The 26,822-nt window shown below is 39.0% G+C and overlaps 1 protein-coding gene across 43 annotated transcripts in view; it reads left to right on the plus strand.

The window, feature by feature from the left end:
- Positions 1 to 26,822, plus strand: part of SIPA1L1 (signal induced proliferation associated 1 like 1) — a 397,653-nt gene that overhangs the window by 121,601 nt on the left and 249,230 nt on the right. For 18 of the 43 annotated variants that reach the window (XM_054240120.2, XM_078335300.1, XM_078335283.1 and 15 more), the window contains one exon: positions 20,711 to 20,858. The exons of the other annotated variants lie outside the window; for them this stretch is intronic. The gene's annotated coding sequence lies outside the window, so the exon portion shown is untranslated. The remainder of the gene's footprint in view (positions 1 to 20,710; positions 20,859 to 26,822) is intronic. 43 annotated transcript variants of the gene reach the window in all.

Consider the following 26,822-nt stretch of genomic DNA (forward strand, 5'->3'; position numbering starts at 1 on the left):
CCTTGTCTTTACTAAAAATATAAAAATTGACCAGGCCTGTTGGTGTGTTTCTGTAATCCCAACTACTGAGGAGGCTGAGGTAGGAAAATCGCTTGAACTCGGGAGGCAGAAGTTGCAGTGAGCCGAGATTGCACTCCAGCCTGGGTTACAGCGCAAGACTCTATCTCAAAAAAAAAAAAAAAAGCAGAGTTCCTACTTAGTAGGCCCAAATCGATCAATTCAGCCTGATCGATTTGAGTGGTGAATCAGGAGTGTCAAATGCATTTATTTTGCCTAACTCTCTAAACAGTTCATGCCAAGGACTCTCAGTGTTCTCCATAATATTAGAAGTATTAGAGTCCTTAGCATATTAAGCAGCCAATTACAGAAACCCCAGAACCAATGAAAAAACTCTATCCTTAATATTGTCTTCCTCTAGAACCACAATCTGTTATTAGTTAGGGTTCTCTAAAGGGATAGAACTAATAGGAGATACAGGTGTGGGTCTGGACTTTACTACAGCATGTCATTGGTCCCCTTTTCATCCATATTCTCATGTGAAAAATGAGGATGGTGGTGTTGCTGTAAACCTCAGGACGTTGTTTATGAGGAGTAAAGTGACATCTGTGGAAAAACTATTTTGTTGCTTTTCAAATGCTTATTAGTTGTTTCCAATAAAAACAAATTAGGCATATAAATTATATATGTAGCTCAAGGGGAGTTTATTAAGTATTAACTTACACTATCACAAGTCCCACAATAGGCTGTCTGCAAGCTTGAGGAGCAAGGAGAGCCAGTCCAAGTCTCAAAACTGAAGAACCTGGAGTCTGATGTTTGAGGACAGGAAGCATCCAGCATGGGAGAGAGATATAGGCTGGAAGGCTAGGCCAGTCTGGTCTTTTCTTGTTTTTCTGCCTACTTGTAATCTATGACAGCTGATTAGATTGTGCCCACCAGATTAAAGGTGGGTCTGCATTCTCGAGCCCACTGACTCATATGTTAATCTTTTTATGGCAACACCCTCATGACACACCCAAGATCAATACTTCACATCTTTTAATCCAGCCAAGTTGACACTCAGTATTAATCATCACAGGGCTTCATATATTAAATGAGATCCTGTCCAAGACAGTGTACTTTAGGGGTATTTTGAGCAGGGCAGAAAGAAGCTAATGCTACCACCAAAGAGAGCTTTACTTTGTGATTGGACTGCCATCCGTTAGAATTTATGATTAAGTCCATTCTTACCTGCTGTTTACTAGGGGGAAGGATGTTGTTTATTTTTGGCAGAGCAAATGAACACAGTGAGGACTACTGGGAGACTCATTTGAAGATACACAGATTGCATCTGAGCCGGTGTTGCCCACACTGCAAATCGTGCTTGTGTCTGTGTAAACAGCTAAGAAAACTGGCCAGGTTCATAGCACCCTTTCAAAGTGGAGTTCTCTAAGGAAACATTAGCTTCAGTTGATAACTCTCAAAGAAACTAGGACAGTTCCCAGGCTGCTCTTTATTTGTGTAGATAAACAGCAGGCATTAATGCTGGAAAAAAGAACCAGTAGTAAGATTCACTGTGTTCTAATTGTGTCCTCTTAGCAGCATTATATTTTTTAACCCCAAAATGATGCCTAAAGTGGAGATTCATATGCACTATGAACTAAATACATTTTCTTAAGTAGTATTTGTTGTGCTTAGGGTTTGCCATTATTTCTGCCTAAAATGGATATTCATTGTCTCATGCACATTGACCAGTTGTCTTTAAATGAACTATTTTTTATTGTGCACAGGAACCAATATAATGGCGTTATTTGTTCTTTCAGTTTATTTGATAACAGTTTTCTCTTTCATAGTAGTTCTCTCCATTTCGAGTTAAGGCATGCTTTGTGAGTGCTTTTGATCTATAAATCAGTCATTAATATATGTAGTATTTAATGATTTTAGGGATATAACACAAACTATTTTTACCTCGTAACTCATAGACGAAGTTTTCAACATTTATAGAGAGAAATTTTCCTGCCTGCTTGGAACAACACTTTTAATTGTCATGAGAAACCAGCAATTCCATTCATTGCCATTTCAGTGTCCAGATTTATGTCAGCATTAATTATTGTCGCTGGGATTCTGTGAGCCAACATTGTATGTGTATGGATGTTTACAAATGCATTGTTGGATTCTTTGTCATCCAAGTGAGTGTTGACTATTTTTACAGGTAAAGAATTCTCTTGTTTTAATGGATATGAGGTTATTTGAATTAAGTAATATTTCCCTATCTATTTATATATTAATATGTTTAAAAAGAAATTTCTCCAAGAAGCAGCATTCATCATTCACTATTTGTTTAATCAGATGACACATTCTTATTGTGTAATTATAAAATAGCTAATTTTGTTGTATTTAATGCCAAGAGCAGATGCACTTTCTAATAAAAACAACATGCAAAGCCTAAATCTAAATGCATTATGTAGAAGCCTGTTAAAATCTTGAAGTATTTTTTTGTAATTAAAAAAAGTAATTGTAGTTCTCATTGTGCTCAGTTTTGAGAAAGTATTTGATTGGTGCCACAGCTTAAAAACTGAAGAAGCAAAAATTATTCCTTAGGTTTTTAAGTATAATGTGTCATTTTGAGAGACAATATCATGCATAAAGGTTTAGTGTATACACCTGGCATCAGACTGTCATTCAAATCTTGATCGGGCATGGTGGCTTATGCCTGTTATCCTAGCACTCTGGCAGGATGAGGTGGGAGGATTACTTGAGACTAGGAGTTCAAGACCAACCTGGCAAACATAGTTAGACTCCCATCTCTTAAAAAAAATATAAGAGATTTTGGCTTCTATTATTTAGTAGCTGTGTGGCCTTGTGCAAGTATACATAAAATGCTTAAAACAATGCCTGGGACACAGTAAGGACGAATGAGTGAGACTATAAAGGGGAAAAACAGGTAGGGTGTGTGTGTGTGTGTGTGTGTGTGTGTGTGTGTGTGTGTGTGTGTTAGTTATACGGGCTTCTCCTATAATCAGTTACAGTTTTTCAAAAATTAGGTCTTTTATTTCCTGATCCATCAATGACATTTGTAGAGTAACTTTCTTGAGTATTGTTCTAGACCCTCTAAGGCAGACAAATGAAATAAAAGAGATTATCTCTGCTTTGAAAGCTAGAGCCATATTTAAGCAAGTATCCAAATGAAGATATATACTGTTAGTTCATTCTTGCGTTGCTTTAAAGAAATACCTGAGACTGATTAATTTATAAAGAAAAGAGGTATTGGCTTACAGTTCTGCACGCTGTACAAGCATAGTGTGAGCATCTGTTCAGCTTCTGAGGAGACCTCAGGAAGCTTACGATCATGTTCTAGACCCTCTAAGGCAGACAAACAAAATAAAAGGGATTATCTCTACTTTGAAAGCTAGAGCCATGTTTAAGCAAGTATCCAAATGAAGATATATACTGTTAGTTCATTCTTGTGTTGCTATAAATAAATACCTGAGACTGGTTAATTTATAAAGAAAAGAGATTTAATTGGCTTACAGTTCTGCACGCTGTACAAGCATGGTGTGGGCATCTGCTCAGCTTCTGGAGAGACCTCAGGAAGCTTACAGAAGAAGCTTACAAGGCAAAGGGGTGGTGATGGTGTCTCACATGGTGAGAATGAGAGCAAGAGAGATTGGCAGGGGTGAATGCCATACATTTGGGGAAAAAACAGATGTTATGAGAGCCCACTCACTCCAAGGGGATGGTTTTAAGCCATTCATGAGGGATCTGCCTCCATTATCCAAGCACCTCCACCAGGCCCCACCTCTAACCCTGGGGCTTACATTTTCAACATGAGATCAGGGCAGGGGCACATATCCAAACCATGTCACATACAAATCAAAGTATTACAGCAATGTATAAGTAAAAAGATCTTAATCGTTTGCAGTAAAAATAGAATGAACAAGTATAAATGGTGAATTTTGATTTTGGAGGACAGGAGCTATAAAAACCCATCATGAAAAGTCTCAGCTTTGTATCTGGGAAAAACATAATGAAAATGAGCTTGTTATGTTCATTGTTTTCTTGCAGGCATAGTCATTCATTTTGGATGAGTTCTAAGCCCTGGTTAACAATCTCCCTTGTTTTCATCTGTAGCTCTTATTATACCACACTAGAAACCAAGTACTCCAGCCTAGTTCACTTACTTTCCAAGTCTTTTTCCATTTTCAAGCCATTTATGTTATGTGCTGATTGTGGAATGCTCTGAAATGCTCTCTCCTTAACCTCAACCTCTCTGAGACCTTACCCATCCGCAGAGTCCATTGAAGTCTGACCTCAAAGATACCTTTCCCAGCCACTTAAACCAAACCCCAGCATCACTTTAGTGCTTAGTTGTTTTTTTTTTTTGAGATGGAGTTTCACTCTCGTTACCCAGGCTGGAGTGCAATGGCACGATCTTGGCTCACCGCAACCTCCGCCTCCTGGGTTCAGGCAATTCTCCTGCCTCAGCATCCTGAGTAGCTGGGATTACAGGCACATGCCACCATGCCCAGCTAATTTTCTATATTTTTAATAGAGACGGGGTTTCACCACGTTGACAAGGATGGTCTCGATCTCTTGACCTCGTGATCCACCTGCCTCGGTCTCCCAAAGTGCTGGGATTACAGGCGTGAGCCACCGCGCCCAGCCTAGTGCTTAGTTATTATTCTGGGATGGGGTGAGGGGTTTCTGAATCCACATGAAAACTCTACCTACTTGAAGTGCAGTACAGATGTGAGAGGGCAACACTGTTTTTTTGCGTTGTTTTTGTTTGACCTCCTATGTGTTTGTCCTCTCATCCCCTTTTTCCTTGGGTCACAATTTGGGAAAAGGGGATGAGAGGACAAACACATAGGAGGTTAAACAAAAACACATAGCAGGACAAACAAAAGCTTTATGTTTCTTAACCCATCCCCAAGTGCAAAAATTAAAAAAAAAATCAAGGCAGTATAGAGCTGGAATTAATGATTGAGTGAACTGGATGATGCTCTCTCTCTGCTAATTGTAGCAAAGATATCTAATGCACACACTGATAGTGTGGGCAAGGGTTTTGTTCTGGAGGACTTTGGTGCAGTTCTGGACTTTACTACAGTGTGCCATTGGTCCCCTTTTCATCCATATTCTCATGTGAAAAACGAGGAAGGTGGTGTTGCTGTAAACCTCAGGACGTTGTTTATGAGGAGTAAAGTGACATCTGTGCAAAAATTGTTTTGTTGCTTTTCAAGTGCTTGTTAGTTGTTTCCAATAAAAACAAATTAGGCAGAACTTTGATGAACCATTGGACAATTCATAAGTCATGCTCAGTCATAGCCAGGAGGATGGTGTGGTCATGTGAGTAGGGTGGGAACTGAAGGGAGACCTGACTTCTGTAGTCAGGTCTGGGGCAGCAGCCTGGGGCAGCAGCATGAGTTGGCAGACCCCTTACGTATGTCAAGGAAACTTAATGAAGAAATTCTAGGAGCTTTGTAAATACCTGGGTATTCAGATTGAGACAGAGAAATGATTAAATCTGTAAGGTAACATTTCTTCACACCAACTGGGGAGCCTTTGGATGGGGCCTTAGGTTATAAAGAACCGTTGAATATAAATGTGAAACTGGATGACCATGACCAAATCACAGACACCCAGCTACTTTCTCTCTTTATAGTAGATCCTGATAGGGATATGTTTGTAAAAGAAGGAAGCAAAGTTAGCAGTAATAGCTTGCTCTAATGACTTTGGGATTTTGAATCTGGACAATCTGAATTTTAATTCCTGTCTGTTTTAAATTGCTATCTGGCACTTCAGTAGCCCCCAAACTCTTCAAGTGACTGTGTAACTGGGGATATTGCAAGAAGGCACCTGCAGAATGATTTCTTACATACCCACAATGAAAAAATACACAAAGCTGTTGTTTATTCAATCCGGTTTTCCAACTACTTGCAAGAGTTGTCTGGTATATAACGAAAGGAGTGGGGACTCAGTGGCTGTTCACCTGGTGGAGTTGCTTGTAGGTCATTGGATGTTTGCATTAGGAGTTCCAGGTTCTTATGATCCTGGGGTAAATTATGTAAACTTTCCAAACCTTAGGGTCCATATGTATATAAAATGAGAGTGTTGGGGCAGTAGTCTGTTCCCAACCTGTGAGTATTATGTAGTTTAATAGGGGTTGGAAGATTTTCTCCTACTCTTCTAATTATATACGGAAAACTTCCCAGAGGATTCGGACTTTTTAGGAGTGTTTTCCACTAAATAGTGTGAATTGGGCTGGGTGGGGTGGTTCACACCTGTAATTCCAGCACTTTGGGAGGCCCAAGGTGGGCAGATCTCGAGATCAAGAGTTCGAGACCAGCCTTGCAACATGGTGAAACCCCTTCTTTACTAAGAATACAAAAATTAGCTGGGTGTGGTGGCACATGCCTGTAATCCCAGCTACTCAGGGAGGCTGAGGCAGGAAAATTGCTTGAATCCATGAGGTGGAGGTTGCTGTGAGCCAAGATTGTCATACTATATTCCAGCCTGGATAACAGAACAAGACTTCATTTCAGGGGAGGGCAGGGGGGGATTAGTGTGAATTAAGGATTTACTGTGTGCCAGGGACTGCTTTGGGGACTGGAGACACATCCTTGAACAAGACAGGGTCCTTTCCCTCTAGATGCTTACATTTTAAGGACAGAAGACAGGAAAACACTGAAACACAGAGAGGTGACAGGAATTTCTATTAGATTGGCTATGGAGTTACAAATGGGAAAGTCAAAGACAACCTAGTCTATTGGCCTCAGTGGCTGTGTGGTTGGTGGTAGAGGTTATTGGTCTGGCAGACAGAACAGGTTGGCAGTTAGATAATCCATGTTCTGTTAAGTTTGACATGCTTGGGAGAGATGTTATCTGGACTTTTAAATTTGAAATTCTTCAGTCTCTGGATGGTATTTAAAGCTTTGGGACCGGGGGTGAGGTCAGCTAATGATTGAATTGAGACAGAAAAATAGGAGTGCTGGAGACCAGGCCCACCTGACTCCAAGCCCTGAGGCCAACATTTGGAGGTTGGGTTGAAGAGGAAAATAGAAGCAGTTCGGGGCCTCCTGTGTTTATATCACATCTGCAAACACGTAAGGATTAATAAATATCTTTTAAAATAATACTCAGTGAGAGAGGCGAGCATTCATCAGGGACCACCTCCGCCTGTGAAGTGCATGGATGCCCATCATCCTAACTGCCTAGGGTCAGGCAGCCACCGTCTAGACTCTGATGCGTCAGCTGGTTGACTTGAATACTGATCAAGAGTCAGTTTTGTTTGTAGCAAACCCTGTTTTTGGTCAGTAGGACTTGTTATTTTAATTGTGTAATTTAAATGTTATGTAATCTGATTAAATGAGCATTATTTTTCTATTAAAATATGTTAAATACTTTGGAAAGCTTCCAAAGGCAAGCCTTAAAAAGAAAAAAACAAAAAAACCTCACAGACTCAAAACTGCTATTATAATATGTTACATGTGGTCATGATGGCTATGAAAGATTGGGGGGAATAATTAAACTACTATAAGGATTCTCAGATTGCCTCTTGAGAGTCTTTGAGTTTTGTGCTCTACTCTATTAAAAAGCGAAATTGAAAGTTGTAATGATGTTTTCTTGGATGGTTTGTATAAGAATGACTAGACTAACAGTCAATTGATAGACTGATTATTCTTAGAAAAGGCCTTGTCCTTACATTAGAAAATTGGTAAATGAATATATAGCATGTTCAGTTCAAATAAAATGTACCATCCTAGTATCTTGGTTAAGTGAGTTTTTGCTATATGAGCTTTGTAAAGAATAATCTTATAGTATGTGCCAAGAGCCCTAAAAATGGTTGTCTTGTTAGAATTGTATGAAAATTTTTTTTTTTTTTTTTTTTTTTTTTAAGAAGCAGGGTCTTACTCAGTCACCCAGGCTGGAGCTTCATAGCTCACTGAAGCCTCACAATCCTGTGCCCAAACGATCATCCTATCTCAGCTTTCTGAGTAGCTGGGACTATAGCCATCCACAGCACCTGGCTTAGTTTTCCACTTTAAATTGGTGCTATTTTTCTAATTACATGATAGTTCTATTATAATAATGGGTGACATGAAACTTTAAAGAGAGGCTTTTAGAATTTGGTTGCTGTTGAGGTTGGTGCTTCATAGAATGACAAAAAGAGAACATGAATGAAAGCAGAACGCATTGCGTTCAGTCTTTATATATAAGTACAATAAGATATAACAAAATTACCTTTATTTAATCAGATGTACATATATTATTACTATTTATACGATAAGAGATAAAATTACTTTTGATTTTCATTATCATTCATCATTTATAATTGTTATTACTCTTTATAATAACCAAGATAATGGAACAAAGTAGAATTTTCCTGAGTTCAGAAATAGTCTCAGAAGGGTTTGTTCCCCACCCCTTGTCACACAGCTGATAATGGGAGAATTTGAGCCCAGATTTTCTGATTCTAAATTTATTGGTCTTTCCATTTCTGGCACTGCTCTTTGTTTTTTTTTCTTCCTTAAAGTTAGGTACAAAAAAGGAGTAGTAGTAGGGATCTGCCTTAAAAATCCTATATGTGAAACTACTCATGGATAGATAAAAGGTTAAACTGTATGAGATGCAAGTCTGTTGAAACAGGAAGATCATTCCGGGCTTTCTCTTTTATATAATGGTACTTTAAAAATGCTGAGGAAGGATTTGGGTGATATGGTCAAAGTGATGGGAGAAAAATAAGTTGAGAACAGAAATGTTCTCTGAAGGAGTCTAGAACTGTGTTTTCTAAAATGAGTGCATTTGCTGAAGGACAGGAAGAAAATATTAGAGCTGTCATTAAGCTGTTCTAAGAAATAAGCAAAAATTTACTAATAATTTAATATTTGATTGAAACTGGGAACCTTGCTTAGGTCATCTGTCAGATGACAGATGTCCTTTATGGAATGCAGCTATCCTGGGATTATGTGGAACTTCCACAGTGCAAAGGGTCCTGCATTCCCTGGTTTGCCTTCATCCTGTTGTGACATGCTGCATTTACTCGTCAGACTTACAGATTATGTTAACCAGTTTTAATTAAAGCAACAGGTACAAAATTGACACTTGGCTTATAAAGATTCCTACAGAGAATTATGGGTTGAAGGTAATATAGGTAATGCAAATACCTGATCAGTCTCTACTGTCAGTACATAGGACCCATCAGAATCCCTCCCCTGATTGGAATCTTCGGGCTTCACATAATAGCTTCCAGTTTTTCCTCTCTTCATTTGGCTATTTATAGTTGCATTCTTAATTCTGATTTTCTAACTTGCATTTTTGCCAGTAGGCATTGCTAATATATTCCAGCCTGGTGGTGAGGTGGGGGTGGGGGGGACCCGTAAATTTCAGGCTCTAAATTATGTAAAATGAATGAGTTTTCTCAAGAAAATTTTGTGTGTGTGTAGGTGTGTGTGCATGTGTGAAATTCTGTCTGTTGATTTTCTTTTGAATGTAGAATGTCTTTGCTGGCCACTCAGACTAATAGAAATAATAGCATCTTAGGCAACAGAAAGGAAAGCACTGCTGTAAAGGTGTCACTTGACATCCCTGTTCATAGTTGACGTCTGATAAAAAACAGTGTTATTGGTGCATGTGAGTCAAGGTTTGGTCATGTGCAGCCAGGTGATTATTTTTAAGTACACGTCTGACAGAACACCAAGAAGTACCACTCTTTAAAGAATGCTGTAGTATATACTTTAGGCTTGAAATATTATAATCAAAGCAGGCTTGTTAAATGCTTGTGTATTCCTGCATTCTGTTCTCCAGCAAGCTAAACACATCAAGAAGCAGTCTCTCCCATCTAGAAATAACCAGACTCTCCATGTGTTTATAAATAAATTATTTTTGTATTAATTGATGACAACAATGTTGTTGGAAAGTTTGGTGTATCTTTCCCCTTCCTCCTTTTTGTGGTGATGGTGGTGGGGAATTAGATAATGCCTTCAAACAGTAGGATTTTTCCTTGTATTTGAAAAGCAATACAAGTCACTGTCATAATTTCTTGCAGATTATGTCAGGAGTAGAGGAAACGGAATCGTTCACTTATCTTGATGTTTTAGTATTGGCAACATTTAGAAAACAGAGAAAATTAGAAAGAAAAGAATTATCCATAGCTCCTCCATTAAAACAAAAATTCTACTTTCAAAATGTATTCCAAATAGCACATTTGTGGTTATTTTATGGATTGAATGGCCAGAGCTATGTACATAGGACACAGCTGAAAAAGGGAAGGTATAGTCAGTTAAAGTGGAATGAGGGCAGCATCCCTTTGCCCTTTTAATGGTTATTATTGTGTTTCTTTGAAAAAGGCAAAAACGACTTCAAAAAAATGCTTTGAAGCAATGGAAGACTCATAGTATTTGGACAGAGAGAGTGCAGTTAGGAAATAATTTTATCACAGCATTTTGAACCTTGGCTGGATCATTTTGGTTTAACAGTGCAATTGAGAGCTGTTCCTCAGTGGAGGAACTTACTCCATTGAGGAAAGCGTCAGTTCTAGCAGGAGGTTTACAGTGAGGTAGGTCATTTTGGGTATGTTGTAGAGCCACTGACGTTGTGGTGGGTCTTGATGACACAGTGCAGATGCTCCTGAAGAAACCGGTTTCCGTGACCTTTTCCCTTTGTGTATACACTCTTCAAGTTTTAAAACAAACTGTGTGTGTATTGGGTGCTTCCTGTTGAGGAAATGGAGGAGTTGTGTAAAACCCTTCGGGGATAGAGATGGGCCTGGATTGTAGTGGACAAGTTTTGGATGACTCAGTTCATGCATCTGTTTCCCGGATGTTTCACCTGCTTTGTAACATCAGTATCTCAAAATCCAGGAGCCAAATGGCAGGAACTGTTGGGGTGTGTTGAACATTAGCATTCTTGCTGTTAAACAGTCATATTTTTGTGGCTGAGGAGTTAACTTTGGAAAGAGATGGTTTTGTGGTAGCTTTAAAATTATTTTCTAGGTACACTGGCTTAAAAAACACTTAATACTACATTGTTCTGACACCTTTAAAAATCGTTTCTGTGGCAATTTTCAGTATCATATTTATGTAAGTCATAAAATACTGTTTTGTAAATTTGAGATTTTTTATGTTTTTTTTTAAACTTTTTTTTGTGCCTCTGAATAACAAATCTGTCAAGTTTGTTGGTTTTAAAATAAGTTAACATGAAGTAAAATTGCCTATAATCTCAGCTATTCGGGAGGCTGAGGCAAGAGCAAGAGAGTTGCTTAAACTGGGAGGTGAGGTTGTAGTGAGCCGAGATCATGCTTCTTACTGCACTGCAGCCTGAGCGACATCAAGACTCCGTTTACAACAACAACAAAAAGTTCCTTTGTGTCTCTACCTCCTGCCTAACACTGATCTCTTCCCCATCTCTGTAGTTTTCTCTCTTTAGAAAAAAAAAAGAGACAGGTCTCGCTATGTTGTTGCCCAGGCCGTATCCCAGAGAGAGATAGTATTTATCTCTGGGATGATGTCATTTATGTGGAAGCATAGAGTAGACCATCTTTAATCATTTAATTAATTAACTTAATTAATTATTTTAACAGACAGGGTCTTGTCATATTGCCCAGGTTGGTCTCAAACTGCTGGGCTCAAGTGATCCACCCACCTTGGCCTCCCGAAGTACTAGGACATAGATCATCTTTTGAAGCTGACTTCTTTCACTGAATATAATGCTTTGAGGTTCATACAAGTTGTTGTGAATAGTATAGATACTTAGTTCCTTTTAATAGCTGAGTAAAATCCATCTGTGTGGAACTACTGCAATTTATCCAGTGTCCCATTGAAGGACATTTGGTTTGTTCTAGTTCTAGTTTGGGGGTAATTTAAAAAAAAGCTACTGTGAATATTTGTGTTTTAGTCTTTGTATGAATATGGACTTTCTTTCCTTGGGTAAATTCCCAGGAGTGGGATTGCTGGATTACGTGGTAGGTGTATGTTTAACTCTCTGAGGAACTTTGAAATTATTTTCCAGAGTATTTGTATCATTTTGCATTTACACCAGCAATGTATAAAGTTTCAGGTGCATGGCACCCTTGACGGCTCTTGACATTATCAAGGTATTACTATTTTTTATTTTACCCATTTGGATGGATGTGTAGTGGTATCTCATCATGGTATTAATCTGCATTTCCCTAGTGGCCAATGAGCTTGAACATTTTTTCACATGCTTGCCATTTGTATATCTTTTTTTGATGAAACATCTGTTCCAGTTTTTAGTAATTGGATTATTTATTGGTTGAGTTTTCAGTTTTATTTTGTTTTTATATATTCTGGATACAATGTATTTGTTGCATATGTGATGTGCAAATATTTTCCATGTCTAGACCTTACTTTTTCATTTGCTTAATGGTGTCTTTGAACAAGAATTTTTAATTTTGAAGAAGTACAGTTAATCTTTCTTTAAAGTACAGTGGAGATGATTTCCAAGAACTCTTTGACTAACTGAAGGTTATAAAGATTTTGTTTTCTCATAAAAGTTTTATAGTTTCTATTTATCTATATGTCATTTGTCTTGAATTAATATTTGTATATGATCTGTTTTTAGGTCAGGTTTCCTTTCTTGAATATGGATGTCTAATTATTCCAGCACCTCTGTTGAAAAGACAATCCATTAAATTGCCATTGCACCTTTACCAAGAATCAACTGGTTATATTTGTGTGAATTGATTTCTCCGTGACTTCCTCCTTCCCTTGGGTTCCCCTTTTTATTCTTCTGGTCACAGAGATGAGACATTAGAATGGGGCATTGTACTTCCTGTGACTGCTTGCATTCCGGGCCAAGAGGCAGGAAGACAGAAAAAAAGCAGCAGATGTTTTCCCCTGCATCTTGGGATCATAGCTCCTCTGATCAGACAGGAAGCTTCCTTTCCCTCAGAGTTTACGTGACTATTGTCCATTGCCCACCACCTTGGAATTGCCTTGGATTGGGAAGCAAGAGAATGAAAAAAAGAAAGAAAAATGGAGTGTTTCCCCCATTCTCTCCGGGTTTAGGAATCTCCTTTTCTGCTCCTCTAGCTAAAACTCAGTTTGTTCCCTCTTTCCACATCTTGGTATGCCATGTCCAGCTGCCTTGAGTCCAGGCTGGTGATTTCATAGGAAAAAAAAACGGGAAGCTCATTTCCTTGAGATTCATTCTTATTCCCTAATCAGCCTGCTATTGTTTACTTTTCAGACCCTTCAAATAGCTGTTAGTAATCTGTCCAGGTATTATAACTACATTCAATGGAGAAATGAGATGAAGTGTTCTTCCTTCATCCAACCCAGGACCAGCACCCCTCTTTTTCTTTGTATGTATGTATGGTATGTACATACATATTCATTTCCTAGAGACAGGGTCTTGCTCTGTCACCCAGGCTGGAGTTTAGTGGCACAATTATGAGTAACTGGAGCCTCGACCTTCTGGGTAGCTGGGACTTAGCCTCCTGAGTAGCTGGGACTACAGGCGTGTGCCACCATGCAGGGCCAGTTTTTTTTTATTTTTAGGTAGAGACAGGGTCTTGCTATATTTCCCTGGCCCATCTTGAACTCCTGAGCTCATGTGGTCCTCCTGCCTGGGCCTCCCAAAGTTAGGAGATTACAGACATGAGCCAGCACACCTGCCTAAACCTGTTTTGTTTTGTTCACTCAGGCTGGAGTGCAGTGATGTGATCATGACTTACTGCAGCCTTGACCTCCCAGAATAAAGGTATTCTCTTGTCTCAGCCTCCCTAGTAGCTGGGACTACAGGTACATGCCACCAGGCTGAACTAATTTTTAAAAAAATTTTTTATTTTTAGTGGAGACAAGCCCTTACTTTGTTGTCCAGGCTGATCTTGAACTCCTGGGCTCAAGGGATCCTCCAGCCTCAGCCTCCCAAAATGCTGGTATTACAAGTATGAACCATTGCATGCACTCCTTTTCTGTTTTTAAATACAAATTTAAGACTAGTGTTTTTCTTTTTTCTTTTTCTTTTTTGTTTTTTGAGATGGAGTCTTGCTCTGTCTCTCAGGTTGGAGTGCAGTTGCATGATCTCGGCTCACTGCAACCTCCACCTCCCAGGTTCAAGTGATTCTCCTGCCTCAGCCTCCTGAGTAGCTGGGATTTGCCACCTTGGCAGCTAATATTTTTGTTAGAGACGGGTTTTTGCCATGTTGGCCAGGCTGGTCTCAAACTATTGAGTCACTTCAGGTGATCTGCCCACCTTGGCCTCCCAGTGTTGGGATTACAGGTGTGAGACACTGCACCCAGCCAGACTAGTGTTTTTTCACAAATTGCACACATCTTAAAATAATATGCATTCTGTGGACAGTTGTTTCTCTTAGACTTCAAAAAAAAAAAAAAGTCAGCTGTGCATGGTGGCTCATGCCTGTAATCCTGGCACTTTGGGAGGCCTAGTCAGGTAGATCACCTAGGTCGGGAGTTCGAAACTAGTCTGGCCAACATGGTAAGACCCTGTCTCTTCCAAAAATACAAAAATTAGCTGGGCATGGTGGCAGGTGCCTGTAATCCCAGCTACTCATGGGGCTGAGGTAGGAGAATCTCATGAATCTGGGAGTCAGAGGTTGTAGTGAGTGGAGATCGAGTCACTGCTCTCCAGCCTGGGCAAAAGTGCAAGACTTCGTCTCAAAAAAAAAAAAAAAGCGAAAGTACAAAAGGTCATATTATCTTCGCTGAATTAGTATACATTGTGTAAAATAAAAGAACAAAGTAGAAACCTTTCAGATTTGTGGAAATTCTGTTCTAGGACCACAGTGGGCTCTTTTCTTGCTTTTCTTCTCTACCAGAAAAATTAACATTCAAGCATTTTAATACCATATCTAAATTTATGTTTAGTGCTATTTGATTTTAGGTGCTTAATTTTTTTGTAGAGATGGGGTTTTGTAGAGGTATACTCAGGACACTTATACCATTCACTGTTCTGTTTACCTTATGGTTCTCATCTTTTGTTACGTTAAAAATTGTCTAATTTTAAGTCTTTTATATCCTATTATTGAGTTGCTTCTGAGATGTGAGTTGATAACATTTTCATTCTGAATCACTTGAGTAAGTTAAGGCGAATTAGAGAACATAGGGAAGTCCAGGCTAGGAGTGGTAGTTCACGCCTGTAACTCTAGCACTTTGGAAACCTGAGGTGGGTGGATGGCTTGAGCTCATGAGTTTGAGACCAGCCTGGGCAACATGGCAAAACTCCATCTCTACCAAAAAAATACAAAAATTAGCTGGGCATGGTAGTGCATGCCTGTGATCCCAGCTATTTGGGAGGCTGAGGTGGGGAGGATGGCTTCAGCTTGGGAGGCAGAGGTTACAGTGAGCTGAGAAGTGCCGTTGCATACCAGTTGCACTCCAGTGTAGACCGTTGCTTAAAAAAAGAAAGAACATAATTCCAAAAAAAAAAAAAGGGAGAAGCTAATGATTAACGTATTCATTCTCTACTGACTTTTTGAAAACATGGACTAAATATAATTATCCAGACAGCTGGTGAAAAACAAATATAGTTCAGTGGATTCCTAGTGAAAACAACTACATGGTCTAAAAATTAGCGAATTTATTTTAAGTCATTATCAGTAGAAAACCATTAAAAATTAGTGAGGGGGAAATTAACTGTAGGTGATCATAAATCTCTTGCAATCTACCTCAGCAGGCCATGTTAATAGAGTCACAGCAGGATATAGGAGTAGAAAATTAGGAAGGTGAAGTTTGAGGTAATTAAGAATAGCTCACGTGGCATTTTAATGATAGAAAACAATAATAAAATATAAAGATGAAAGATAGTTGGATAATCCTATGACATCCCTTTATAGGTAATATCGTGATGGTAACTGATTAGTATTTTTATGCTTTTAGCATTTATTTGCCACAAAATGGCAAGTGTCACAGGGCTTGAACACTGCCCTCCTAAGTGTTTGCATGCTTTTGTTAGTTAAGACTAATAAGACCATTGGGACCCTTTATGGGCTCTGTGACAGGCCTTGTGCTGAGCAGCTGACATGGGTGATGCCATGTCATCCTCAGGAGAACCCTGTGAAGCTGGTCCTGATCAGCAGGAGAGGAAACAGGAACAGAGAGTAGTAGGTAAGTGCTGAAGATTAGAATATACAGGGTCTGGCCGTAGAGCCTTTGCTCTTCAGCTTTCAGCTATAAGATTTCCTAGTTAAATGGGGTGAAAGTCTGAGAGGGAAGAGATAGTGAAGACCAAATGAAGTAGTGAAGGGTATTTTGGCCAGAGGTGTGGAAGCTTCAAAATCAAGTGCTGGGTTTAGTCATTATCCAGTCTCAACCAAGGAAAGAATGGGAACAGTCTCATTTCGAGGATTCATTATGCCACTAGCACATTTCTTCTGCCAATTTTCCCCAAGTCAGTGTAGTGTAAGGAGCCACTTTTTGTTACCACTCTTTCCCTGAGTACTTCTCTCTCAGTAAAAGTGTGTGGAAATGCGCCTCATTAAATCTGTGCCAGGGGACCAAATCCAAGAAAGACTTAGACAGGATTAGGTTCAAGGAGAGAAGAATTTGGTACTTTTTTCGTAGGGATGAATTGGGGCTCTGATGCATTTAACCTCTTAAGCTTTCTAAATGATCTTAGGGAGATGAGTCCTTGTCTGGGTTCAAAGAATTGACTCCTCTCCATCTTCTCTCCCTCTCACCCAAATTGAAATACTTTTAACCAGTTGGTAGATTTTATACTTCTACAAGAAAATAGGACCCGTAAGGAATTGAGGAATGGTGTTAACATCCTGTCCAGATGGATATTGTGCCTGGATGTTCATGTTTATACACATTTTTTTGTGTGTGTGAATGCACAGGCAGCAGCCAACTCATAGTCAGCCAAACAACGTGTGTGGTATTCTTCCTTTTTATGAACAATTTCAACCGACAGTTAAGCACAGATATGATCCTTTATGACATCTGATTTATGATATCTTTATGATATGAGATTTGTTTTACTCTCTTTTTGATAAATGACTTCATATTTGCAGGCCAAGGACATTCAAGTCTTTGGGTGGAAAAGTCTTAAAGGTGGTCAGAATTTGAGGGCTATTAGAGTTTTATTCTTTACCAAAATCTAAATATTTGTTTTAGATGGTAGTTTATCCATACCGTAGAGACAAATTATAGATGTTTGTGGTGTAGTTTTTCTATTAACAGCTGATTATAATTAAAGGCATTTGGTCATGAAACTGGTAGTGGGAAATGTGCTCTGTGGTATTTTAGGGTTAAGTTACACATTGCTCTTTATGAAAATATCTCCTAATTCATCTTTCATGTACAGTGTTGCTTACATTTTATCATACATTGTGAGACTTTAAAACCAGACCACTTGATTCTGTTCTTCTGGAGCCATTGATAATTGTTGGGAAATTACATTTGTATAAAACCTCTGCAGAAATCAAGGGAGGCCCAACTTTATTGTAATAATAACAGTTTGAGCGAGTTTCAAATGTGAGTTAATGTTTCTATAGCCGTATTCTTGCTTACTGGATTACTGATTTACCATCGCATCCCCACTTCATACCCATTTCATTGTCCACATTGTCACCAGAGTTCCTGTACAAAAAACGTGTCTAGCCATGTCACTCTCCTGCTTAAAACAATTTCTAAGGCTTCTCACAGCTCATTGGAGAAAGTTCAGGATTCTCCATGTGGCCTTCAAGCCCTGTGATGGAAACCTTGCTTAACTATATCATCTGTCACTTCCTGCTTGGAACTAGGCCCTTCTGATACACTATGCTCTGTTACCTACCTGTAAGATTGTACTCCTTCCCTCTGACACCACTAGGTTGGGCTGCATGCTCCACCTGTGCACTCCATATGATTGTGTCCTCATTATTTGTATTCCTCAAGCCTGGTGCAGAAACTGACACATAAAATAGACACTGTCCTCAGTATGTCTTAATGGGGCCTTGAACGAATGGTGGAGTTCCCTTTGAGATAGTGAGTTCCCAACACTACAGGTGTTCCAAGCAGCAGCTGAGAAGACACTGTTGCTTGGAATTTACTCTGCCTCTCCTTTTATTTGTTATTTTGTTTGATGCTTTTAGTTGGACAGCTTTTTTTTTAAACTCTCATCTTTTTTTACTTTTTTAACTTCTCGTCTTTCATCTTTGATACTCAAGTACTCTAGTTACTTAAATATTTAAAATCCTTTTAGTAATTAGCATCATATTAATAATTACAAAATGCCTGTTATATGTCAAACATTTGGTAGGTTCTTTATATATATTAGTATTAATTTTTCCAACAATGTTAGAAGGGGAATGATTTCATAGTGTATCAGAAGGGCCAAGCATTATTTTCATTTTATGATTTTTTAGGAATTGGTGCCAGAGAGAGAGAGAGAGACAAATTAATCTACAAGGTTTTACCTGCAATTGGTGATTATTAGACTCAGTACTGAAATCTAGGTTTGAATCTGTACATTATGCTCATTTTGCTATCCCAGTTTGCCTATAAAGAAAATTGATGTTTGTGTAACAACTTACCGTACAGTAGGAATTCAAGTTGTCAGGTAGCAGAGACTTGACAGTAGGCTGATTGTTGGTTTGGCAACCAATATTTGAAATAGAGAGGAATAATTTTTTTTAAAAGTGAACAGAGCTAAAAATGGAAATGGAATTACTTTCTTAATGTCTCCAACTGGATTTTGTTTCTAACTTTAAACAAAACCTATACTTACAATTAAGTTGGAGTAGAGAATATGATCCTGACTCTTTTGCAGTCAGTAGACTTCTGATTCTGCACAAAGACAGGAGTTCCCCTCTCCTTACTCCATTCCAGCCCTGTGAAATTACTGTGTTTAGATTAGCACAATTCATTGCCTATAATCCTTTAGCTATTTTGGAGGGTGGGAGTAGAGAATGAGGTACAATAATATTTCCACAAAAACAAAATAAAATAATGTGTCTCACTTATCAGGTGAGTTGCTAAAAAGCAACTCTACCTTTTAAAAATAAAATGACAGGGTATCAATAGAAGAAGAATACTATTAGGGTTAAGTTCACGAAATCCTGTGATGATGGGCAGTGGCAACCAGATATTCATTTATAGCAGGGGTCCCCAACCCCTGGACCATGGACCAGTACCAGTCTGTGGCCTGTTAGGAACCAGGCTGTACAGCAGAAGGTGAGTGATGAGCAGGTGAGTGAAGCTTCATCTGTATTAACAGCTGCTCCCCAATGCCCATTACCACCTGAGCTCCACCTCTTGTCAGATCAGTGGTGACATTCGATTCTCTTAGGAGCACAAACCCTATCATGAACTGTGCATGGGAGGGATCTAGATTGTGTGCTCCTTATGAAAATAATGCCCGATGATCTGTCGCTGTTACCTGTCACCCAGATGGGACCATCTAGTTGCAGGAAAACCTGCTTAGGGTTCCCACTGACTCTACATTATGGTGAATTGTATAATTATTTCATTATGTATTATAATGTAATAATAATAAAAATAAAGTGCGTGACAAATGTAATGCACTTGAATCATCCTGAAACCATTCCCTGCTGCTCCAGTCTGTGGAAAAATTGTCTTCCACAAAACTAGTCTCTGGTGCCAACAAGATTGAGGACCACTGGTTTAGAGCATAGAACCCAAAATTGACTGTTATGTAACAGTTCACCTGGCTTGTAAAACACAAGGAAGCATTTGTAAATTGCTTGCATTTGTTGTTGATGTTTAACTTCCATTTTCCCCCCAACATTGCCCTTACACCAGCTCTCCAGAGATCTTTCTGCTGGCCCTACTCACACTCCCTAATTCAGCACCCAGAGTAGATCACATGTTTCAAGAACTAGATGTCTTTCCTGCCCAAAGAAAACATTGGAAAACATTTATTTTGATTTAAAAAGATGTTTCATAATCATACGGATGTGCGATTTAGACAGAAAAAGATAGTGAATCATGAAATATTTTTAATACCCTAAATGTATTTGCAGCTGCTTTGTGCCAAATCTTACCTTGCGTACTTTAAATATTCACCAGCATCTGCAATGAAATTTCTGTTTGGCTAGTCGGAACAGGTATCTGACTGATTTTACAGGGTTTAATTTTCTGTTGGGCAACCACTTGGGGTGGTGGTTCTGCCAAGTCATCAGGAAGGGATGCAGGCCGCCTGGCTTTCAGCCTTTTTAGTGTAAGGCCTTTGTCCTCAAATCCACAGGAGCTCCAGCCTAGTTGTCTGCAAGAGGAGGGGAAAGGAAAACAGGCAGATGAGGCTTTCTGGAATCTCCACCCATTGACTTCTACTTGAAACTCCTTGGCCACTGCTGTCTTCAAGGGAGGCTCAAGTGTGGTGTTTAAATGGGCACTTTGCCAGCCCAAATAAAATCATACTTATATTGCTAAAGAAGCAGAGGGGAGTAGAAATGGAGTTTGAAAAAGTTGACTTTCTGCCATCAAATACAACTTTTATTTCTTAAATCATGAATCTGCCCAACCATCTTGCCAAAATTTAGAGGGAAGGGTGTTATTTAAGAGTATTTTAAAGAAATAGTTCAGCTTTGGACAAATTATTTTTCAGGTCAATTTTATGCTTTTGTAAAATTCTTAATACATCTTTATTACTCTTTAATAAGTAATCTTTTATATCTATAAATATTAATCAGAATTTTAAAATAGAATAGGATTGATACTACATGCTACCAAGTAAGAAATTTTTTCATGCCTCTCCCAAAGACACGTGTTTTAGAAATATCTATGTGAAATTATCTGGTCTTTCTTTCTCACAGAGGCCCTTTAGACAGAACTCTTGAACACTCTCTCCCTCACATGTTAAGGACTGCTTTGGGTTGCTACACTCTGATCCAATACCAAATTCTACCATGATCTTCTGGTGGCACAGTGGTTTTTATTGAAGCCTCTGGATTTTTCTGTCTGGTAAGTTCTCTGCATGAAAAGTTCTGCTTACCCCCCTTCAACCTGGAAACTTGTGTTGATCCTTCAGGTTTCACTTCTTCTGCTTAGCCTTCTTTTCACGGACATGCTATTTTTCCTCCCCGCCCTATCACCTTCTGACTGGTTTAGTGGCATAGGTGTTCCTACTGAATGTTCCCTGGTCTCTGCCTGCTGCATCACAGAGAGGAAGTTCAGCGGGGGTAATATGGAGAAAATGAGATTGTTCCTGTAAATACTCCAAACAGTGCTTGACTTCTCATAGGAAGCACGCATTCTGTATATCCATCATTTTTTCACATTGCATTGCAATAACTTTTCTCAGTGATAAATTCTTGGAGGGCAGTTGTTACGCTGTGTTTGTTAGAGCTGTTCTGTTCCTGGCATCCACGCATGGTGTTTAGGGCATGGTGGGTACTCAGTAAGTAGGTAATAAATGAATGTGCATGGGTAGAACTCTCCAGTGTCCACTTTCACTCTACTCGGCCCTTGGGGACATGAGGAAGTGAGGACATGAGAATGAGGTGGGTAACAGCAGTTTTCCACCACATTTTGTTATATTGAATGAGCTGGACCTCATGTGAATACCAGGGCATAATTGAGAACTGTAATTATCTGTCATTGGAAGACTCAGTATAGGAGATCTGTATTCATTTGCTCAAGTTGTTCATTTAACACTTGAATATCTGCTAGGTGCTGGGTTTGAGCGCTGCAAAAGAGAACAAGAGTAGTCTTTATCTTTAGGATTTTCTAGGGAAGTGAGGGAGACAGATAGATACCTACACATATACCCTGTCTTCAGTGTGTCAGTGCCCTGACAAAATCGAGGCCTTTGATGCAGATGCTGTACTTTGACTTCTCATGGTCAATACTTTTTGAATATTAAAGTCTGAGTGATTTTTCACATATTTAGAAAAGGAGATGTCTAGCTTTGCTCTGCCCTCTGACTCACTGTGTTGGTTTATCTGTAGGCCTGGTGGAGGGGGCCAGAACTGCTGGCTAATGAGAGAAGGCCGACCTTGTTAGTGACATGTACATATGGGCACATCTGCTATTTTCACTTTTATTACTGATTATTAATAGTTTTTTAAATGGAGTTTACTGAATTACTGTTATTTTGGTTTAAAAACTAGATATATAATTTATATAGTTCTATATTTATAGATGTGTTTTCAGAGGTGTATTTGTTTTATAAATTACTCTGTCCTGGAAGTGATTTTTCAAATTTGGATATTAAAATTGATAGGCCATAATTTCCCAAGTAGTACAGTATGCTAGTGCCAACCTTACATCACTGTTGTAGTACTCCTGAAAATAATTTTTAAAAAGCTATGAAAGTTCCCAGTACCTTGAGGCTTCCTCACAATTAAGAATGATGAAAATTTCCAAAATTATCAGTTGGTGCCATAATTATCTCTAAAAAATATTATAATAGGAAATTCATGGTTTTCCTTTAAATAAAGGAAAACCTGTTTCTGAACACAAAATTCAAAAGAAAATTCTTTCTTCATTGCCATTGAGACTCTTTTGGTCAGTGTGGTCTGTGAACTTGTACTTTGTGAAGAGAAGAGTACTGTGAGGAGTCTTGAAAATACTGTAGGTTTTTGTTGGCATCTTCTTCTGGATGGTATTCATGTACTCTGCATGCCATTGAAAATATGCTCTATTTTTTATAAAATATGCTCATTCTTTTACACTGAGCAATCGGAAATTGGTTTTCCCTAACCATCTTAGTGGAGAATGGCCTGCTTTTATCATTATGTGAAGAAGTGAATTCCAGGCTCCTCAGTTGCAGGCTGGCTCCTTGTTCACAGCTGCTGCTCTCGCCTCTGTGGAAGACGCCTGCTGCTAATAGAAGCTTTGTCTGTTGTGTATGAAATGAACTTTGTTTGGACCATTCCTCAAGCAACTTAAACTGCTTAAGAGTCAGCCAGACATTCCTCCCCAGTTGGCCATTTACATGCAGATCAAATTTAGAACCCAACTTATATTAGTTTAAAAATAGACATTGCCTTTAGAAAACTGACCTTTGGTACATTTGGGGCCTAGGGATCTGATAGGCTATCTTTTATAATTCACATAGCTCTGTTTTAGACTCTGAAAGGCAGTATGCGTTCAAAGCCAGATGAAGTCGGTATGCTTGTAACTTGGGACCCCGTCTGTGTGCCACACATCTGCAGCCCACACTCATTACTTCTAGGAAATTTGTGAGAAGATGAGAGGTTATTCATTGTAGAATTGAATCTGATTTCTCAACACTAATTTTATTGGTGGTTTTCCAGTTTGATAAGGAAAGGTTAGAGAATGTGGAAAGACAATTTAACAGGTTAATTGCAAGGTAATAAGACCATTGTATTGATATATTCTTCAGTTTTATTTAGGTGAGGTCAGGAATTTTTCCTCTGGAGACTGCAAAACAGGGATGTCAATCTTTTGGCTTCCCTGGGCCACACTGGAAGAATAAGAATTGTCTTGGGCCACACATGAAGTACACGAACACTAATGATAACTGATTAGCTTAAAAAAAAAGAGGAAGAAAAAGAAAAATTGCAAAGAAGATCTCATAATGTTTTAAGAAGGTTTATAAATTTGTATTGGGCTGCCTTCAGAGCTTCCCTGGGCTGCATGTGGCCTGTGGGCTGTGGGTTGGACAGGCTTGTAAATAAGTGCTGGTAAGCCTATAAACGAGAAAGGTGAGACTAGCTTTCACAGGGCTGGAAGTCAGTTGATCACATGTCCCAACTTAACATTATTCATTTATGCAAGTGAATACTCTGTTATCAAAATATGAAGTGATTCTTTCAAGCCTCGTTTATCACACCCAAGTCTAAGGTTTACATAGAATGTGTTAAATAGATATGTTAATAGGGTAGGGTGGGAGTTTAGAAGGTTATTGCTAACTTTTTAATTATCAGAGAAGTGAACATATATTGAGCTAGCATAGATATATTTGAATTATTGCCTAAAATTTCAACAAAAATTGAAACCAAGTGGTAATAAGTTATTTTGACTTGATTAAAAATAATCTTGAAGGACAGTATTTTTTTCTCCACGATTTAACAATGTTATGTAAGCATTTATTTTGATGTAGGAAAACCTCTATTTATTTCTGGTCACCACTTTTCTTGTAGTCTAATGATTATCATTTTAAGGAACACCTTTGTATAATAGTTCTCCTTGAGGCTGACACCTTTAGTGCTTAACATTGTGTCTTTTTGGTACTTTCAGCAACACAAAATTATATATTATTTTGTGACTGTGTCTATAATTTTTTTTACCTCAAAATAAGTATGTTTAAAAAAGAGAAAATAAGGCTTTTAAACTTGTATTTTATTTATAAGAGGATATATTGTCCATGTTATTATAATAATTGATGTGTTTCCAACAGAGGACTACTGTGAATATTTTTGCATTGCCCACACAGATAATGTTTGAACATCTCCAAGATTGCCATGCCATTAACTAGCTCTCATAAAGTGTCACACAGCGACATTATTTGAAACACTGATGGAAACATTTTGAAGCATCTATCATTTTTTCTTTGTTGTATACCTATTTGAACAAAAGCAAAATAATTGCTTGCAATAGTTATTTTTTATAGTAACATAAATACTGAATCCATTAAAAAGGAGAATTTTTTTATAAAGGTGACCTTAAGCATTAGCTACCTAGTATTATACATACATTGTAGAGAACATTTTCCAAAGGTAGTCGTTTTGTAGGAATGAAGATGCCTATTCCTGATACTGGGAAGTTTGCTAATTTAACTTCTTAGCAATGATATTTATCATATCCTAATTTTCTCATAATGCTCTCTGTATCACTGAGCGCTTAAGTAGTTGCCCTTTTTAATCCTCAGAGTCCTCCCTTCAGACAAAGACAGGACAGGGCCGGAGGCAGGCAGATCACGAGGTCAGGAGATCAAGACCATCCTGGCCAACTTGGTGAAACCCCGTCTCTACTAAAAATACAAAAAATTTGTTGGGTGTGGTGGTACAGACCTGTAATCCCAGCTACTTGGGAGGCTGAGGTAGGAGAATTGCTTGAACCCAGGAGACGGAGGTTGCAGTGAGCCGAGATTGCACCATTGCACCCAGCCTGGACAACAAGAGCAAAACTTTGTCTCAAAAAAAAAAAAAAAAAAAGGCTCAGATAGGACATCCATATTTAAAAATTAAAAGAAATTAAATCCACATATTAGTATATTTCTAACTCATTGGAAAGGAAATGTCAACTGCTAGTTGATTTTCAGCGGTTTCTTAATTTCGATTTTGTTTTTCCAGTAAAGCCTTCATTACAGCAGGATACTTAAGCAAACTAAGCGTGGCTCTTGGAAATTCTGAGCTATCTTTGGGCGCAGTTCTCTGAAGTTTAAATTACAGTCGTTTCTTTTGGTGATCATCATTCATTCTTTATTTTCTCCTTGAGCCCCTTCTCTGTGTCAGGCCTAGGCTCTGGGGACGTTGTATTTCTCCAAACTGACATTGTACTTATCTTCCTGGAACTTCATGGCTTTGTGGAAGAGACATGAAACAAATATGGACATATGAACTGTAATAAGGGCTCTAGAGGCAATATAAGCAATAGTATTAGGGAGCAACCTAATTGTTGTTTTGAGACAGTGTCGCTCTGTTGCCCAGACTGGAGTGCAGTGGTGCAATCACGGCTCACTGCAGCCTCGAATTCCTGGGCTTAGGAACCCTCCTACTTCAGTCCCCCAAGTAGCTGGGACAACAGGCACGTGCCACCGTGGCGGGCTAATTTTTGTATTTTTTGTAGAGATGGGGTTTTGCCACGTTGCCCAGGCTGGTCCTGAACTCCTGGGCTCAAATGATCCCGCCTGCCTTGGCCTCCCAAAGTGCTGAGATTACAGGCATGAGCCACCATTTCAGGCCTGATATTTTATTACACACACACACACACACACACACACACACACACACACACACACCCACCCCATGAAGAGTTGGCATTTGTAGGGTACATTTTCAGTAAATTGTAAATAAAGAGAATTGTGAGAAGTTACCTGATAATCCTCATTTATTATAGTTCAGGTTGTGTGTGTGGGAAAAACGCTCTCCTGTTTCTGCTAATCCAAGTCTGTCGGCACCATCTCCCTAATGATGTCACCTCATGACACCTAATGATGTGACTGTATTTGAACCTGTCTAATGGTGGGGCAGCAGGGCAGCCAGCATTGGCTGAGACACTGGTCCCTGACAACAAGATCTTTGTTTGGCTACTTTGGGAAATACTGGCTACTACCAGGGCTGAGTGCAAAGAAGGTGGTATATTAACTCAATTTTTTTGTGCTAGCAGCCTGATGGCACAGTTACAGCAAGGATTTGGCAGCAAGGAACAAGTGTGGATTGCTTGAAGTTTCAAGGGGAGATGAGGCAGGAGATAATTTAGAACCATGGTGTTGGTTTTATGAGTTTAGAAACTCCCAGGCCCAAGCAATTTTCAATATAGCCATGTTTTTTTCCAACAGCATAAAGGGTCAACTTGATGTTCTATTAATAAAGAGCCAGAAGTGGGGTTTACAGGTGACATTTTTAGTATGTTCCTTTTCTTTAAGAAAAATCTTTGACTCTGAAAGAACTTGACAGAGCTATTTAATAGTGCAGACAGCTGTTGAAATAGTTTTGTTCTTGGATGTAGCAGTTTTATTCTTCGATATAGATCATGTTAATATAAACTCTGGATATAAACAACCTCTGTTGTCTGGTTAAGACTTGAAGACTCTGTGATAGGACCAGGCCCATGCATCTGCTCTTTAGTGGTCAAAGCATTCGTGAGTGAATGCCAATCTCATTTTCAGAGACAGCATCTCACCCTGACACCCAGGGCACAGTTATGGCTCACTGCAGCCTCGACCTCCCAGGCTCAAGCGATCCATCTCAGTCTCCCAAGTAGCTGGGACCATGGGCGTGTGCCACCATGCCTGGC

The sequence above is a fragment of the Callithrix jacchus genome, chromosome 8 (genome assembly GCF_049354715.1).
Source record: "Callithrix jacchus isolate 240 chromosome 8, calJac240_pri, whole genome shotgun sequence".
NCBI lineage: Eukaryota > Metazoa > Chordata > Mammalia > Primates > Cebidae > Callithrix > Callithrix jacchus.